Source organism: Aplidium turbinatum, chromosome 8 (genome assembly GCF_918807975.1).
Source record: "Aplidium turbinatum chromosome 8, kaAplTurb1.1, whole genome shotgun sequence".
Lineage (NCBI taxonomy): Eukaryota > Metazoa > Chordata > Ascidiacea > Aplousobranchia > Polyclinidae > Aplidium > Aplidium turbinatum.
In genome coordinates, this window is record NC_137479.1 from 16,172,613 (window position 1) to 16,190,214 (window position 17,602).

Genomic DNA, 17,602 nt, shown 5'->3' on the forward strand with positions numbered 1-17,602 from the left:
GCGCACACCCCGAGAGTCGAACCAGCGCCGTGTGATCTTGAGCCGGGCGCGTATCCGCTGAGCTAACGGGGCGGACAATCGGCTGAACTTAATTCTTTGTAAAGTAGACGCAAGTAGCTAGAAGTGATTACCACCAAAATATGTATATTCAGAATTAAAGATTGGGTAAAGAAAAATATTTCGTGTTTTCGAGAAAAAAATCGTGGTTAGGGAAATCACTATACCCGGAAAGGGCCCGGTACTTTACCATCTGACGGCTGAAGTGGCTGTTTTAACCTCTGATGGCAATTCCTTTAGATCTGATTATATTAAGATCTTGATAATGTTTGAAGTCGCGGGGAATCTTTTAAATCCGGGCCCCCTAAATATTCCGGGCCCGGGTCCAAAAGTACCACCTAGACCCCCTGTCAACGCCCCTGTCCACCGACCTACCAATCAGATTATAGTTGTACGTGGGGGTTGCTTGAAGTTATTCCAATGCGATGTCCAGCCACACTGTTCCAGTGGTTGATTAAAACGTCTGTTTTCGAATTTCGAAATTGTCTGTGAGCATAGGGTTGCTTATTTTAAGTGTGCAAATGTCATGTAAACACTAGTGTGCGTTTCACCGTTATTTTGTTTCACGAGCAGTGTTCTCTTTATGCAAGTTTTGTTGGAAAATTAGGTCGGTGTGCCAACTCAATTTATAATAAATTGGCAAAATATTATATATGAATTTAAAGACTTTTTCTGATTGTATTATGAAAATATTTAGCTTAGTACTGCAAACTGTTTTTTTTTTTAAAGAAACATGGAACGCTTCACGATTTTGCGTGTCATCCTTGCGCAGGGGCCATGCTAATCTTCTCTCTTTCGTTCCAATTTTAGTATATGTACTGCCAAAGCAAGTCCTGCAAAATGTTGTTAATCAACAATTCTTGCCACGCTGATAAGCACCGCAAGTGACAGTTGTCAATAATCAAAGAAAGACGGTTTATAGATTCTCACAAAAAGAATGAAAACCAGCTCATTGCTTTTTTAGAGGGAAGACTGTTCAAGAATTACGATAGAATTACAATTTTTCGGTGATTTCCACAAGCGTTTGTTTCATGGTTGCCTGGTTTGTTTTTCCCTGTTATTGGAGCCTATTTTTCGCTGATATGTTTGCAGGTCACTATTGTTGCCTATATTGCGATGTGTCAAACATTTCCTTGTTTACTGAAATTGCTAATTGCAAAATATCTTTTGTGAAGCGAAGTGACAACTCCACTCTTGCTTGGCGATGAATATTCTGATTTTTTTGTTTGTCGTATCCAGGTTTACACCTGGTAGTTGAAGATTTAGATTAAGTGGACGGGAAGGCAAGAAAGCAATCTGGGTAAGAAATGCGTTCTTTTCTAGCATAAGAGTCAACCTACCTAACATTTTATTAGTGCGGCCCGCCACAGCTCTCCTTAGTGCCAAAGTGGCCCACATGCAAAAAAGGTTGGTGACCCCTGTCGTAGACCAACAAAAAAATTTGGCATAAAAGATGAAAGTCGTTTTAGAGTATTTCAGGGCCCCTGATTCCGAAAATGCACTTAGTTTTTTCGAATTGCCTCTAGTTTTCGAGATATTCGACAATGAAAATATTTTTGAAATCGTTTCTCAAAAGCATTCAATTAGCAAATTACTTATTTTCAGCCCTGTTTACCATTATGATGTCATAATTGCACTTGTCTAGTTCAATTGGTTCATATTGCACGAAAGTTCAAAACGCAAGCAAAGGTTGAAATGAACTGTGTTTAACGTAAGGGAGACATAAATACTCAATGAAAACAGTTGTGAATCAGTAGGCCTACATCACAAGAAAAATATCCCGAAAGTCATATGTTTATGAATGCAGCTTTATATTGAAAAGGTAGGCCTACTGAAATGGATACTTGTACAAATGAAGTTTTATTCCAAGCCTTTGCTAAGGCCAAGTCTTTGCTACAAGAAGTTTTTTTCTGGTCTATAGGCTAAATAAATGCCATATAGGCTAATAAAATATGCCTTTGACAAGTAGGATGCTGTACAAACAACCCAGATATATTTTGCTGCATGAAGCAACGCATAGGACCAACACATTTTGCGATAGATACAGCGCTATATAAAAACAAGCATTATTATTATTACTTTGACATGAAGCTGGGTGATCAAGATAAGTCCTGGGTTCCTCCTAAAGTATGCAAACATTGCACTCAAACCCGTTTCTGGGCTCAAGGCTAAGAAGTTCAGAGTGCCATGACATAATGAGAGCCGTGGAATCACCATGAAAATTGATACTACTGCACGGTGAGGATGTTCGAAGGAAGTTGGAACATCATGTTTACATGGAGTGTGCAAGGCAGTCATTGCATGGACGTTGCTATTTCTGTTTTTTGTTTGCCCTCTCTATAGTTTCAAGTGGTGATTTGCTTGAAACAATAGGAAAACGGGCGTGACTGAGAGTAACCTCAATACCTTCAGTAATGTTTTGGAGCAAGGTCAAGTTTTTGTCTCAAAACCATTTCTACCACCTACTGACTGTAGTAGTTAAAGATTTAGTTATCAAAAGTGGTAGCTGCAATCTTGGCTCCTCATCTCGATCGACATGGCATTCTTGACTCCAAGGCCAAGATTACGTTCTTCCGCAGCAAGGATAAATGCAGCTACTTTACTGAAGAACATAACTTTGTATTCTGTAATTATATAAATGGCCTTCGTACCGTGATGTGTGTTGCTCAGTAGGCCAATCATAATAAAGAGTTGCGTTTGTTCATCGATAGCTTTGTTTTGTTTATTTGTCTAGTTTGTTAAGCAAAACAATGTATGCATTTTGTTTGTACTTAGTAGCTTACTTAGTAAGTCTGAGACTGTTGAAATCAACAAATATATTAATGCAAAACGCAAGTTATATATTCTACATCTTGTATCCTCAGGCTTACTTCGCATCATATTTTGATTGTTACTAGGCCAGTAAACGTTAAATAGCTGTTTGTTTGGGTTGTAATCAACGTGATTGGTTCCAAATAGCGTTTATACAACTCAGAAATGTGCCTGGGATTACTTCCAGTTTTGTCTATGTAGTAAACGACACGACGTTAAATCTATAGGGGCTCAAAATTGCGAAAAAAAATGTTTTTGCTGTAACTCAAAAACTAAAGCCAATTCGAGAAAACTTAGTGCATTTTTAGAATCAGGGGCTCGAAATACCTTAAAATGACTCTCACATTTCTTTATATAAAAAAGTTTTGTTGGCCTGTGAAAATCGATAAACATCGTCAAATGATTCAAGAAACTGAAAGCAGTAGATATTTACTACGTGAAGAGTGCACAAAGAAAATCATGTCTGAAATGTGGTAGAATTCGACATTTTGAGAGTAATACATGTGTCAGTGTTCATGGAATTGCTAATTAAACTACTTTGCTTTCTACAAGTTTGTGTTACTGCCTCTTATTGTGTCCATTAGATGCTAGAGTGCATTAGAAGATAGCGAGTGAGCAGTTTCAGGGATAAGCGAAAATTCGATATTTTGAAAAAATTCAAACCAGGTGAACCAGGGTCAAACGTTAATATTTTTTTGTAAAATTTGGTGTAAGAGATACATTTACCAAAAGGAACAATATTCCAAACTGACGAAAAATTTAAAAGAAAAAAATTTTTTTTTGGAGATTTTGCGCCAGCCTACTTAGCATATATAAATCTTTCAACGAGGTCCACTGCAGCAACATCGCTCTTTTCAGGGGCATAGAGCTCTTGAAATAAAGTATCTTCAACCTCCGCGATGACATTCATTGATTTTTCGCTTTCTCTCTCTGATCCCTCGTTCTCGATACTGCTCACGATATGAGTGATCACCATTTGGCGAACTTCTTCCACTTGTATTCCAGGCTTCCAGGTATAGCCATTCCAACCAAAGCGAAAGCCGGTAATTCGGATGAGTCGCGCTGGCCAGAATACATTGTGAAACTCTCATTGTAAAACGAGATTTTCCATGAAAACAAAAAATGACGCATTGCGCGTGACGCTTAAAATCGGCAAAATAATTAATTGACGGCGCTATCACTTCCGTTTACTAAAAAATAAACTGACGGCGTTAGCCTCAGCGTCAACAAAAAGTTGACGTCGTCAAATGACGCCGTCAAATTGACGGCGTCAACGTACAACACTGTTGACATTTATTGACAGTTTATATTGAACCTTGTTGTTTTAAGAAAAGAATCTTAAATTGTCTTGCATTTCTGATTGCTGTTTGACATGCCTTATCAGTTATCACTATGTAGGCCTATTTGAGCTGTAGCCTATTCACATAGGTAGGTTACTGATATTTTGCATTTATCAAATGCTGGCATTTGCACAACAATCTAACCTCTTAGTGTAATTTTTTAAGAATCGATTTCGCTATAGTAATAGCATCTTCAGCTAGCAGATGTAACAAAGAAAATTTGAAAAATACTTAAAACGAACAAAGCAAACTCCGGTATTATCAACACGCATAAAATTTCTATTTAAAATAGATGGTTAGCCTACATATATGTATGTATATGAGAATATTAGCAAAGTTTATTCAAAGTTTCAAACTGATTTAAATTGTCTCACTTTTTCCATTGCATCCCAAGGCCAATTCTCTCAAAGGTAGGCTATGTTACAATTAAGTTACAATTAAGTCTCTTTCTGGTGTTCCGTTTCACCCTGATGAAAGTAAGCCTACTTTTTTGAAACTCGCATCATTTTTGGTGGTTTATTTTCAAACATGATTTGAAAAGTTTTACAAATCAGTAACAGACCAATCAGGGGCGCCGGAAGTGGGGGGACAGGGGGGGATGCTCTCCTGCCCTCAATTTTTCTGTGGATGTAGGGCAAGGGGAGCAATGGTGCCTTTTTGAGGTCATGTAAGCTACTGCACATTTTACAATGTAACAATTTATGTTATTTGCTTTTAGCCTAATTATAATCTTTCATTTTTCCTCAAAATACTATTCACGACACAAAATTCTGTATCACAGTAAGAAACATCATTATAACATAGCATGATTTTGATGTCCTTCCGTGCCACTGTTCTTCTTTGTACATACCGGACACTTGTATCATTACTCGATAATGAGCTGATAGATAGATGAACATTATCGCTAGCCTATATCTTATCTTAAAATTTTTAAAAATTGGCCTTTCAGCCACAAAAGTGCACTTTTTTCATAATCCTGCCCCCCCCCCCCCCAGTCAAAAACCGTTCCGGCGCCCCTGAGACCAATCTTTCAAAACCATAAAACACGTTCTATGATCAACACACCAAGCGCAAAATGACTTTTATTGTTTTGGAAAATCAATGTCCCATTTCTCCCTACTTTTCACATAGGCAAAAGTGTTGTTGCAACTTTGTTGAGTCATTAGAGAATTCCACGTTTTCAAGTCAGCCGATTGAGTTATTGTAGACATGTAATTTTCGAAGCACGAAATGACCATAGACTTTCAATCGAGAATGTTGACTAAGTAATAAGTATTATGTTGTCTAAGGTCAAAGTACATTGCGCTTGTCAGGAATTAAACTTAGTTGTGTAAATATTATCGTGACCTGTTGTGCTTGCTGCTTAATTTTTGACAAACTGTCTCATGTCGCTTTCTGTGGGTTTTGTAACATGCAAATAGTTGAAGCAATAAGGGCCTGCCTGCGAAGTGGCTATCGAGCGGTTTGACTAGGTCTGAAGCAGCGTGGCGATCGATCGGTAAGTGGAAATGCTACTTTGAAGTATGGAAGCACAACCTAGGCGAAGTATTTCTTTGTGTAGTGATAAGACAAAAGAACTAGCTTCTGTTGGTGAAGTGCTTGCGCGGCTAACGGAAATTGATTCAACCGAAGTAATTAGGTTTGTCACAATACGTAGTAGAAAATGTAACAGTCTAATTCAGCAAGCACCAAGCGTTTCTAAACAAATCTTGTTACGAAAGAGAAAGTCGCCACAACTGCCATAATGGAAAAGCACAATGTTAGGAACCCGCCGAGTAAAGTGGCTATTAGTAGAAGTACGGTAGTGAAAAAACTACTTATTTATTAATATTCTGTGATCAGTCAGTTACAGAACAGGTACAGATATCGTGGACGAAACGACTGGAAGCTAGCATTCTGATACCTTTCATGCAGTGGCTATATCGATTGTTGGCAGTTCTGCGACGTCAGAAATGATGGCCTGTAAATCAGTGGATTTGCTTATGTTTGTGGATTTACCAACGACTGACATGTAGTCACTTAATTGGTTACTGTTTTCTTTATTTAATGCTATCAAACGTTGAGCCAACGTGACAATGGTGAACAGAAAACCAGACAAAGAATCAGCAGTTCGGCTGATTTGCCAGTCAGCAATTTCCTTTTACCAGTTCGATCAATGTCTGCCTGTGCTTTTAGTGATCACTCGAGCAACACGAAAATTAATTTGTGACTGGGACACCTTTTGCTGTTTGTGTTCATTGTTGTTAAAATAACTTGTTCATAATCGCATCTTGTTACTTTTGCCTCAAACGTACTTAGCTTGCCATGAAGGATCAACCAGCGCATGCTGTCACGCAATAGACACTCAGACAACAAATCAACCGTTTTTTTTTACATTATTTCAACGTCTGCAAACGTTGAATTAATGTAAGAAACGATTGATTTGCTGTCAGGGCAATTATTTCTGCAAACCTAACAACCTTTAGAAGTGAAATCGATGTGAAAAGGACTGAAGTGCTGTTGTGGAAACTTTTAATGCTGTTGAAGAAAACTTGCCAGTACCTTTGTTGTGGACGTATTCACAGCTTTGCCGCCATAGAATTTACATGAATTCAAAACTCGCTTGAAAACGTTCTATTTCACTGAACATTATGACTGAAAGTACCGTATTGTTTATCACCATTGTCATGTACAGCGCCCAGGAGCGTAGTTTAGCTTTAGACTGTGGATGTGGCGCTATATAAATGTTGTTATTAATATTAGGACAACGAATTAGATTGACTTTCCATTTGTTTCCTTATACACTCGAGTTTCTATAACTGTTGAAGTTTCTGTTTGATGCCCTTTCTGGACGCATTGTTTTCTTTTTTTGTTTTGAAAGTTTGAAATCCCGGTTTGTATTTCTAACAGCCCTAGTCGAAACGAGATTTTGTTTATTTCAAACAATTTTCGAAATATTTTTATTTTAAAAATTGGTAAGCCCGAATAATTATGAGTTTAGTTGGTAGGCGTCGTATGGCCTCAAAAACAAAATATTTCGAAGTTTTCGTTTCTCTTCAAGGCAAATCTTATCTTACTTTGTTTGTTTGTTTGTTTATCTTTATCCTGCATTGCGGGAAAGCGGACTTGAGCGCTATGCATCGGTGTACGCCTTCCGACATACACCTGACCCACGCTGCAGCCGACGGCAATGTCTGTTTTCCGGTTGTCTACTTTACTTATGACTTAAATTTGGTACTACCCATTACTCGAAATCGATCACTAGGTAGAGGCAATTATCGTTAAGTTTCTTGCCCAGAGAAACAACAGCAAGTGCGAGTGGCTGGAGTCGAACATGCAGGCTCTCGACTGCGAGCCCAACGCGCTAACCACTCGCCACGGCTGCCGACAACGTAATAAGTGGCGAAAATTCATATTTCACTATGAGCTTACCGCACATATTTCAAAGATTTATGTCTAATCATCACAAGATGAGAAAATGTACGCCCATCATGCTCACCCGGATTTGATGTTTCGTCACAAACTCGATAAATGGAAAATTTAACAGGCTTCGTCTGTACTCTGCAGAAGCTGGCTTTTTTCGGAAGCATTTTTCCAGCTTTAATGCCAGTCATAGCAAAATAACTTTCAAGCGTACGTTGTGGCGACGTGGTTTTGTGACATGAAAAGGTCAACTACCATACAGTACGTTGAAACGATTGTGACACAGTCAGTAGCGTACGCAGAAAATTTTCTTCTGAAAAGTTTGAAAAAAGGCCATGTTAAACTATGGTAACCCACATAGATTATACTTCAAGGCAGAAAGGAAAGTACAGTAGGTCTATGACAAGTCACAAAGCGTAGGCATGACCTACTAGAACACGGCCAAATATGTTGCTATTTGAAAAAATTTCTAAGAGTCTAAATTGTTACAATCATAGCCATGAAAAACCTATCATCTTCCCATTTCCAAAAGTATGTAAAAACCTGAGATTAGGCCTGTACGTGGAGCACAGTTTACACAATGATAATGCAATATGTAAGACTTTCCAACTGCACCCTGGAGGTAGTATCACTTGGTGTGTCGCTTTTGGTGCATTTGCATGTTCTATTTAAAATATCAAGGATTTTTTGTGGATTTTATGTTGTAAGCTGTTGTTCATCCGACATGCCAATTTAAATGTTAGTTCGTTTTGTTTTTCACCAAGTTTAATTGTGCAAGTAAAATATGGTTTTTGGCAAAAGATCCTGCTATACAAAAAACCTAACGACTCTATGACGAGACTACTGCCAGGATGCGGTTGGAAAGTCTTACATATTTTACATTATTATTGCATAAATTGTGCTAACTTACATATCTAATCTCCTGCAAAACAAGTCAAAAATATGTCTAGATGCAAATATTAGTTATTTTACATACTTCTTTAAGTGGGAAAATGACAGGTTTGTTATGGCTATGGTAACAATCAAGACTCTTAGAAATTTTCCCAAATAGCAACATATTTGGCTGTGTTCTAGTAGGCGTGGTGTAGGCCTGTAATTGTGCTAATGATGAGGGCTACAAGATGGCCGAGTAAGCTTTACCAACATCACGTTTTTTTCTTTGAAAACTTGTAAATTTGTTGGGCAATGCAATGTAAATTATAAATGCAATCCACTGTTCACAAATATTGCCCGTGGTATTTGGCCAGTCTTTCCTGTGGTATACGAAGACGGTTTTCATGTTAATTAAGATTACATCTCGTAGCAAAAGAGTATTTCAAATACTCGCTGCAGTGGTTTACTGTTACGTTACCATAGAACAAATAGTTCAAATATGATAAAAATATCTAGATACCCCCTGATTAAACGAAACAAAATTTTAAAATACGCTTTGTCTTGTTTGAAACACCCCTAAGTGAAGGTAGTCAGTGTGTCTTAAATACACACTTTTTACGCAAGTCCAAGAATTGTTACTTTGTGACGCTTTCTACATTGTATGATTCTCATGCATTAACATTTCATATTTGTTTCAAGCGCATAATGGAACTAAATTGCTAAGATCTCAAAACGACAAAAGAATTATCCGTCAAAATGAAACAAACTTTTGTTTTAAAAACGTTAACGCTAAAGTTGCTAATGTCAGCGAGCCGTTTCAACGGACTTACTAAAAATCGGGTTAGCCACCAGCAAAAACAGACAGTTTATTCAAGCAAGTGGTTAGCTTGATTCCACAATGGCCCAGTTTTGCTTCAAGCAACCCTGCTAGGTTTATAAACAACAAAAGCATACCATGCATAGGCTTCATCATCATCATTAAAAAAAATAAATTAAGAAAATTTTAATACCAGCTACTAAATTTTTAAACTTTTTTGTTTCGTCACAGACAATTTCGTGGCTATGATTGCTCTATCACAACAAAAATACGTTTTCACTAAACTCGATTTATTGTAAACAAAAAACACCAATAACCCAGACAGCAAACTTGTCGTTTTTTACATTGATTCAACGTACGTCTACGTTAAATCAATGTAAAAAACGACAGGTTTGCTGTCTGGGAAAGCTGCGTTACTGTACTTAAAAAAAAAGGATAACGCATTACAGAAAACCATGATAAGCAATTAAAAATATATAAAGCTCAATGGTTGATCTTCAAAACCCACCCTCCTTGCGCACTGGACACATTACTGTAACAGTAATATGGTTTTCCTTTTCTTTGTTAATAATTTCATTTATCCCAAAACGTTTGTTTTGACCAGTCCTGATAGGTAATTCTTTGCAGACCATGGCTCCAGACCTACCTAGAATTTTTGAAAAACGGTGAAAAGTTGCGTGTTTTTTCTCTTTTTTGTGGGGTGTGGAGGGCTGGCACGTGATATTTTAATAGATCCGCTATTTATTTACATTTATCAGTAAACAGTAAAAACACGGTTTACGACTTTCCGTGGACTTTAGTCTGCCCTCACAAAAGGAGGAAGTTGTCGTTTTGTCTTTGTGTATGGCTCTGCAGAACAGCCCTACACTCTGAGCCATAAACAAAAACAGTAGAAACGTAAAGGTTCTAGCTTGGTGAGCGGTGTTAATGCTTTGATTTTGATAGACTAATTGTGGCTAAAGGGTTGTTTAAAAATCATATTACGTTCTCGTGGGAGAGTACGCAGAAGAACCATTGCATTGCGTTATATTGGTTGGCGGCAAAATGTAAATGTCATATTAGACATTCGGATTTAGACATGAGGAAGGAAAGAAAAACAAGATATTGTTGCATTTGATATTTGATCTTTCCTAAGGCCGAAAGTCAGCTTGTAATTCGCCATTTGATTTGTAGTCTGCGCAAGTAAGAATTGTATTGAAAGAGATTAGGTGTAGGCAAAAACTGAACGGCTGGTAGGCTACGGATGGATGGTGGTAACTATACAGAGAAAGAAAAAATTGGCGTATGTTTTAACTATAGAATAACCTAAGCACATGCGACTGTACTTTGTTCTAAAGAAAGCCCTGTTATCTTAAATAGCTCGGTGATAGCAAATATTTTCAAGAAAGGGATTAGTTTCAGATAAAGTCCGCTTACTGGAATGATTGTCAAACGTAGCGTTTGATCCGATTTTGTATCACTATTTCCGCGTTACAAAACTTTGCAGTAGTTTACAGTTTCATGAATTTGGTATGTATACACTGTTATTTAGTATTATAGTGCTGCTACTAGCATAGTCATACACGGAGCTTGCAGTGTACGAGAAATTCAAGTCATAAACAAGTATCCTAAGCTCTGGGTGGCTTTTTCATTTACTGTAGTTTGAACAGATCGCTGAAGAAACTTAACACAGCATTAGAATATTCTTGTCAACAAATTGTCAGCTATCACACTATATTTTAAGCACTTGGCATTATTCTGACTTGACAACGTTAGATTTATTACATTGCTGGAACGTTACATGTACGTTACAATGTCGATGTTTTGTTTCGACGCAAAACTCTATGCCTTGGTTTCGTTTAAAAAAAATGCTCAGTTTCATTTTGTTGTGAGCTCATATGCGGATCCAGGGATGAGACACTTGGTGGCGTTAACATTTCGCCCTCCCCCCCCCAAAAAAAAAAGTGAGAAAAAGCGTATAATTTTACCATTTTTCCTCACTGTTCATTTTCACCTGTTTTCTTTTTTGTTCAACAAATTTGTGTACCCTTCCACTCAAAACGAAACGAAATCTTTTGCCAATAATTTTAACTTACGAGTGTTGAGCAGTTGAGCATACGAATATTTTTGTTTTGCGGTAGGCTAACATAAATTTTGTCTTGATGACATTTTAATTTATTCTCTTCATGATTCGTTTCGATTGAAAAAAAAAAACGTTTCGAACAGCTCGACAAGCCATATTTTGAATTATTAAAGTCAAGCCCAAGCGATGACCGGATGTAGCGTATATGACAGACATACAAGATACAACTAAACTATAGAAAGCATGGTTGACCTTTCAAAGCACGAGCCATAGCTAGATTAGTGCTCTTTTAGGTTGCAAAAACGTAAAATTTTAATAAAGTTTTTGACTGCAGTACCGTAGTCTTTTTAGCAGTTGCCGAACGAGCAGTTTTTGTCAACTTTGTGGTGTTTATTGTTTTGAGTCAGAATAAGAATAGTTTGCGTTTCCGTACTTTGTGTTGGCTCTTCGAAAGTCATTGCATTGTTTTCTGTTTCTAATCTTAATTGTTTAACTTTGTAGATAGAAGAAACTTTTTAGAGTTTCAAATGTATACTGTCTGAACAGTATACTATACCGTTTGGGCAGTATACTGTCGGGACGATACACTCTTTTTAAAGAGATGTTGTAATCCCTCAAATACCCTGTCCACCTTTGATTGATATTGCTGCAAGTGTGTGAAAGTGATACACTGTGCCCACACTGCAAAAACAAGTTTCAATCTTTACAACCTAGAAAAAAACATCATTAACTTACGATACCTGATATCGACATCTGACTCATCATCTCTTCCTAAGAGCTAACTGAATTTATTAAACCTGCTTGTCGTATATTATTCCACTCATGAATTGAATTACAGTGACGTTCGGTGGCTTAAACCATTGGGAAAGCAACTTGGAAATATGCTGCAGCAAGGTAGTAGGCACGAGGGGCGTAACCGTCGGGCGAAGCCCGAAGGCGTGTTGCCGAAGGCAACACTTCCAGCGGGGGGTCTGGGGGGCCTCCCCCAGAAATTTTTGAAAAACACTTCCAATTTGGTGCGCTCTGAGAGCATTTCCAAAACAAAATCTTCGGACTTTCCCAGTCCGAGGATAAAGATTCAATCAATCAATCAAACTGGGACTAGTTTAGAATGTTGGCTGCTTTTTTAGACTGAGCACAAAAACTTATTGTCAATGTCATCTGTAAGCATTTACGACATGCATTGGACTGGTGCACTAGTAAAGAGCAAATAATTAGCCTATAAATTAAGCTAGTCCATTCTTGAAGAACACAAGTATGTTTGCTCTGAACTTGTGATGTCAGTCTATTGACCCAATGAATTTAAAAAACACTTGTGCTGTTTCAGTACTGGTTGGTTAATGTACCCTTTGGAATTGCATGTCTTATTGTAGAATCTATGTTTTTTTTGGTAAGAGAACCAGCTTTATTTTCAGCGTACTCAGTAGCCTATAGTTACAAGCCCGAAAATCACTCATGCGTAGAGGCTGTATTCCTTTCGCCTGAAACCAAAAGCAGCCACTATGAGATACGCATGACGTCACTGGGAAAGCAACTTTAACCACAACACCAGATAACACATCTGATTGGCTAAGCAGCTGGTGTCGTTTTGCAAAACGATTGAGGATTGGATAAAACGAAGGCGTTTTTCAATGTAGGGTAAGCAACTTTGAAAGTTGATTTCCCTGGAGCTTCAGTGATGGTTTCTGACAAAAGCGTTTGCGTTAATTGGCATTTATAGGCAAGAAATGCGGTTTGATGAGGACTTAGACTATTCACAAGCGTTACGAGTAATTCTAGTCACGAACACAGTAATTTTCAAGTTAAAATAGACTTGATAAAAATAATAAGAAGTTAAACCTAGAATTCAGTCATTATATTTTGCATAGTTTTCGCTCAGGTAAGCACTGCTTTCCTTGCTTTCCCTCACCGATCGTCACTGATTGAATATATATTCATGTACAGCATAACAGGAAACAACTGTTTTTTTTTTTTTTAAATATATGTAGGTTGCTGAATTGATTAAATCGACTTGTCATACCTATTGTTCCACTCATGAATTGAATATATATCCATGTAGCCTACGGCATAATAAGGAATACTTGTTACGTTTTTTAATTTATTTCTGTTGTGTGGGTTGTATGTGACCGCTGTAAATCTATTATTTTTGTTTTCTAAATACATTTGAGAAAGAATGAATAAATAAAATATATCCAATGCTTACATTCAACAAAATCAATCTACGTTTCTTCCAGGTCATTTTACATTACCTATGCACTCTACAAGGTAAATGACTAAAACAACCTTTTAAAACAATGAGTGAGGCTTATCATAGGATATCAGTCTCAAAAGAAAGTGACTGCGACGAGGAAAAGGTTAGCGTGGAAGGAATTATTAGCAAATGGACCAACTATTATCACGGCTGGCAAGATCGATACGTTTGCTGTAAAGAGAGGACACTCTTCTACTATCGAAACCGTGACGAAACGGAATACGGATGCCGCGGATCAATAAGTCTGTCTAAGGCATGTGTGACGTCACATGATTTCGATCCGTGTCGTTTTGATGTCTGCATCAACGACAACACATGGTATCTTCGCACTACTGATGCGTCGGAACGGCAACAATGGATTGATGCAATTAAGTCAAATAGGTCAGAGAACGATGACGTCAGCTTGCAAAGTGATATGTCAATCAGCACGCGGTCATCACACCAACAAAGCTACGACCTTGAAGAAAAACTTTCGGAAATTGACACGTTTCGGGGAATCCTCAGCAAACAAATTGAGACATTGCAGCAGTATTTTGACGCGTGCACTCTCCTACCACGTGCTTTTGCTCTGTTAAAAGGAAATAACGGCACATCTGTAGATCCAAACGTACCTGCTGTGGATGAAATTTCTGATCTTGACGATTTTAATTTTAAAGCTGAAGCCATGACATTCAGAGCTACCACTACAGAAATGCATTCTGCAATAAGTGATTGCATTGCCTTAATGCAAGATCGCGAAGAAATGTGGCAGAAGAAGTGTGAAAATCTCGAAAAGAGCTTGATGGAAGAAAAGAAAAAGTCTCAGGTTTTTGTCTCCGCAACAGCATCTTCCACCTCAGTTGGTGGTGCAGCAAATTGGTTAGAAGATGATGATTCTGACGATGAGTTTCACGATCCAAATAATAACTTTGATAGAAAGTTTCCTCACCGATTTTCAGAAGAACTTGAAGCAAAAATGGAAGAAAACCTCAATGAAAGCTTCACTCCTCCAGACTGTGGAAGCTGGGAACTGCTTACACAAGATGGAGACACCAGATTGTACCGGCGCGAACTTGTTAGAGATGGAATAGTGTGCGACCCCATTAAAGCGTTGCTTAGCGCAAATCGCGTTACAGCCCGAGAGCTCTGCCATTACTTCTGGGAAACAAACGAAAGAATGAGTTGGGACTTCACAATAGAAGAGTTACGAGCGGTTGAGATGATGGACGAGTCTACAGCAGTAGTTCACCAAGTTCACAAGCAAGTGTGGCCAATTGTACAGCGTGATTGCTTGTATATGTCTGCTAACTTGAAAGTGACTCCGCGTAATAATGATGACAAACAACCTCACGACACATGGGTGGTGTGTAATTTTTCTGTAGATCACTCGAATGCCCCACTTCCCCCGGAACGAATTCGGGCCATTGTCGAAGTTTCACTTGTTTGTCAAACGTTTGTCACGCCACCTCCAGATGGGGGACCTATAACGCGAGACTGTCTGAAGTGCGATATTGTATATATTGCCAACGTAAATCCTGGTGGTTGGGCCCCTGCTTCTATCCTTCGGGCAATTGGAAAAAGAGAATATCCCAGATTTTTGAAAAACTTTGTAACTTTTGTGCAAAAGAAACGTGAAAATAGCGAAATTTGGTTCTAATTATAACCAAGAAAAGCATGTGTACTGAAACAATTGCAGTTCAATTCATACGGGAGTGGTTCATATATGGTTTCAACTTATTGGCAAACATTGTAATATTTCTAACAAAACTATTCGTTTTTCGCCGATGTGGTTACATAATTACATTGTATGAAAGTTTCAGAGCTACTTTGATGAACTTTCTTTATTACGATAATATGTCACTGCACATTCTCTAGATTTGTATTGCAAGCTAGAACTCACCCTTTTTGTCGAACCTAAATACTGTACTTTTAATGCTGATTCCGAAAACTCAATGTTTTATTGAACAAAAGTTAAAGTCGATGAGAGTCACTGAACTAGAATTTGCAAAATCAAACTCGAAAAACTTAAACTTGTAAAGATATTGCAACTCAAACTCGATCTTTTAATTTAGCATTTTGTTTTAGTTTATGAGTTATTTAAAGTTCAAGCTGTCGAGTTTATTAGGTTACTTTCTGAGTTATAATACTGAGTTATAAGTCTGTTAAAATACTGGTTATGCATGGGTTAAACCTGATATGAAACCTTACAAGCGGTGAAAATACAGCAATGCCAGAACTTTCCGCATCGTATCGCCAGTATTTTTGATCCCTTATTTTATTTTTTAGTTTGTGCTTGTTGTTTCCATCACTGTTATTTTACTTTGTGCCAAAAGTAGGTAAGGGTTATAATTATTTACAGAAACTGCTGCTTTGTAGGTTTTCCTCAAACGAGTCCTTAAGGTTACAGACGGTAAAGCAAAATGAAAACAAAGTAGGCTATTGTACGTTTATTTGCTTAAAATTGGCTGAGTGAAGGTTATACTTAAATTGCCAAGGCTTATCTTGAAGTGCAATCCTAGCCACTTCGCATAGGCTATTTGTAGACGCTTTGAATCACCGACGAAGGCAATGTCAAAAGGATCACAAATTAAACTTTCTGTCAGCTGTAGAAGTGTTATTTCTAGAGTGAAGTATTCCATCAACTAGGGTGCTGCTGAAATTAGATGTAAGATGTTGATGTAGCCTGTTTTTGCCTTGCCATTTACTTCATTTTCAGAGCAGGGTGATCATTTATTGAGGTATAGAATCAAAATGTGAAACAGTTTTCTGTACTTTGACCTGCCGATGCAATAAATTACTGTATATTCATTTGTGATATTCATTTGTGATAAATATTTGATGAAATGATGAGAACGACAAAGGGTTTGATTAAGCCATCGCTACCTGATGTGCAGCGGCGTATCCTGGTGGGTTGAGCAAGGGAAGCAATAAAAGTGGTGGGGGGTTAGAGCGTGCCGAAGGCACGCGCATTCTAGGGGGGTCCGGGGCATGCTCACCTGGAAATTTTTTGCAAATTTACACTCACAAAGGCCTAATGGATTATAGCGCTTTCTGGAAACACTTTTGGGGTAATATTTGTGTGAAATTTATTAGATAAACAGCTATTAACTTATTAAAGGTAGCTCTTACACACGAACGGGCAAAAACTGCGGCTAAAATTAGAGAACACCAAAAACTCAGCTACACCAAAACTCAATAACTACACAAAAACCCAACAGAGTAGGCCTAAGCCATTCTGAAATTGCTACCACAAATTAGTTAAAAGAAACGTAAATCGCGTAAATTTTGCGCGATTTACGATTTGCAAAATTTATTGGTGTCTTTCTGTGTGTCTAAAACAAGTCCTTGGGGGTGTTACTAGCCAAATGTCTTGGAAAACATTATAAATTTCTACAAATTTTATTATATTTTCAACAAAGGGCTCAACTTCGGAATCCAAATCTTGAAAATTTTGGGGGACCATGGCCCCATTCGACCCCTGGCTACGCCTATAGTTGAAGATACTTTATTTTAAGAGCTTTATGCCACCTGAAAAGAGCGATGTTGGTGCAGTGGGCCTCGTTAAAAGATGTATATATGCGAAGCCTTCACAGCACGCTTGGAACAGTGATACCTTTCCCAGTAGGCTAAACGTTTTCAAGACTTGTTTTTCAAATACAACACACCAATACCATTCAGCGCTACTGTGGAAAGCATGTTTTCACTTGGAAAGGACATTATGCGTCCCAAACGCAGCAGATTGTCAGATAAACGTTTTGAAATGCTTGTGTTTCTACAAGGAAATAAGTCAACAGCTAAGTTTATTTAGCGACAGGACTCAATTTTAATTTGTTTAATGTTATCACATTATTACCCGATTATTCACTGCTTTATGCAAGAAAGAACACAATCGGTAGGCCTACCGTTTTTGAAATCTTCGGTTTTACCCGACCAGGAATCGACCTAACCTAAGACCTACCAGCTCCAGAGGCGAAAACCACTCGGCCACTGAGCTGGTGATTCTGAATGTG

At 38.0% G+C, this 17,602-nt stretch overlaps 1 non-coding gene and 1 pseudogene across 1 annotated transcript; one reads left to right on the plus strand and one right to left on the minus strand.

Moving 5' to 3' along the window:
• Positions 1 to 784: 784 nt before the first annotated feature.
• On the minus strand, positions 785 to 891 carry LOC145776474 (U6 spliceosomal RNA). Its single transcript, XR_014290262.1, has one exon. It is a non-coding gene; the product is annotated as a U6 spliceosomal RNA (small nuclear RNA).
• Positions 892 to 13,601: 12,710 nt separating this feature from the next.
• On the plus strand, positions 13,602 to 16,400 carry LOC145775470 (ceramide transfer protein pseudogene; annotated as a pseudogene).
• Positions 16,401 to 17,602: the final 1,202 nt, after the last annotated feature.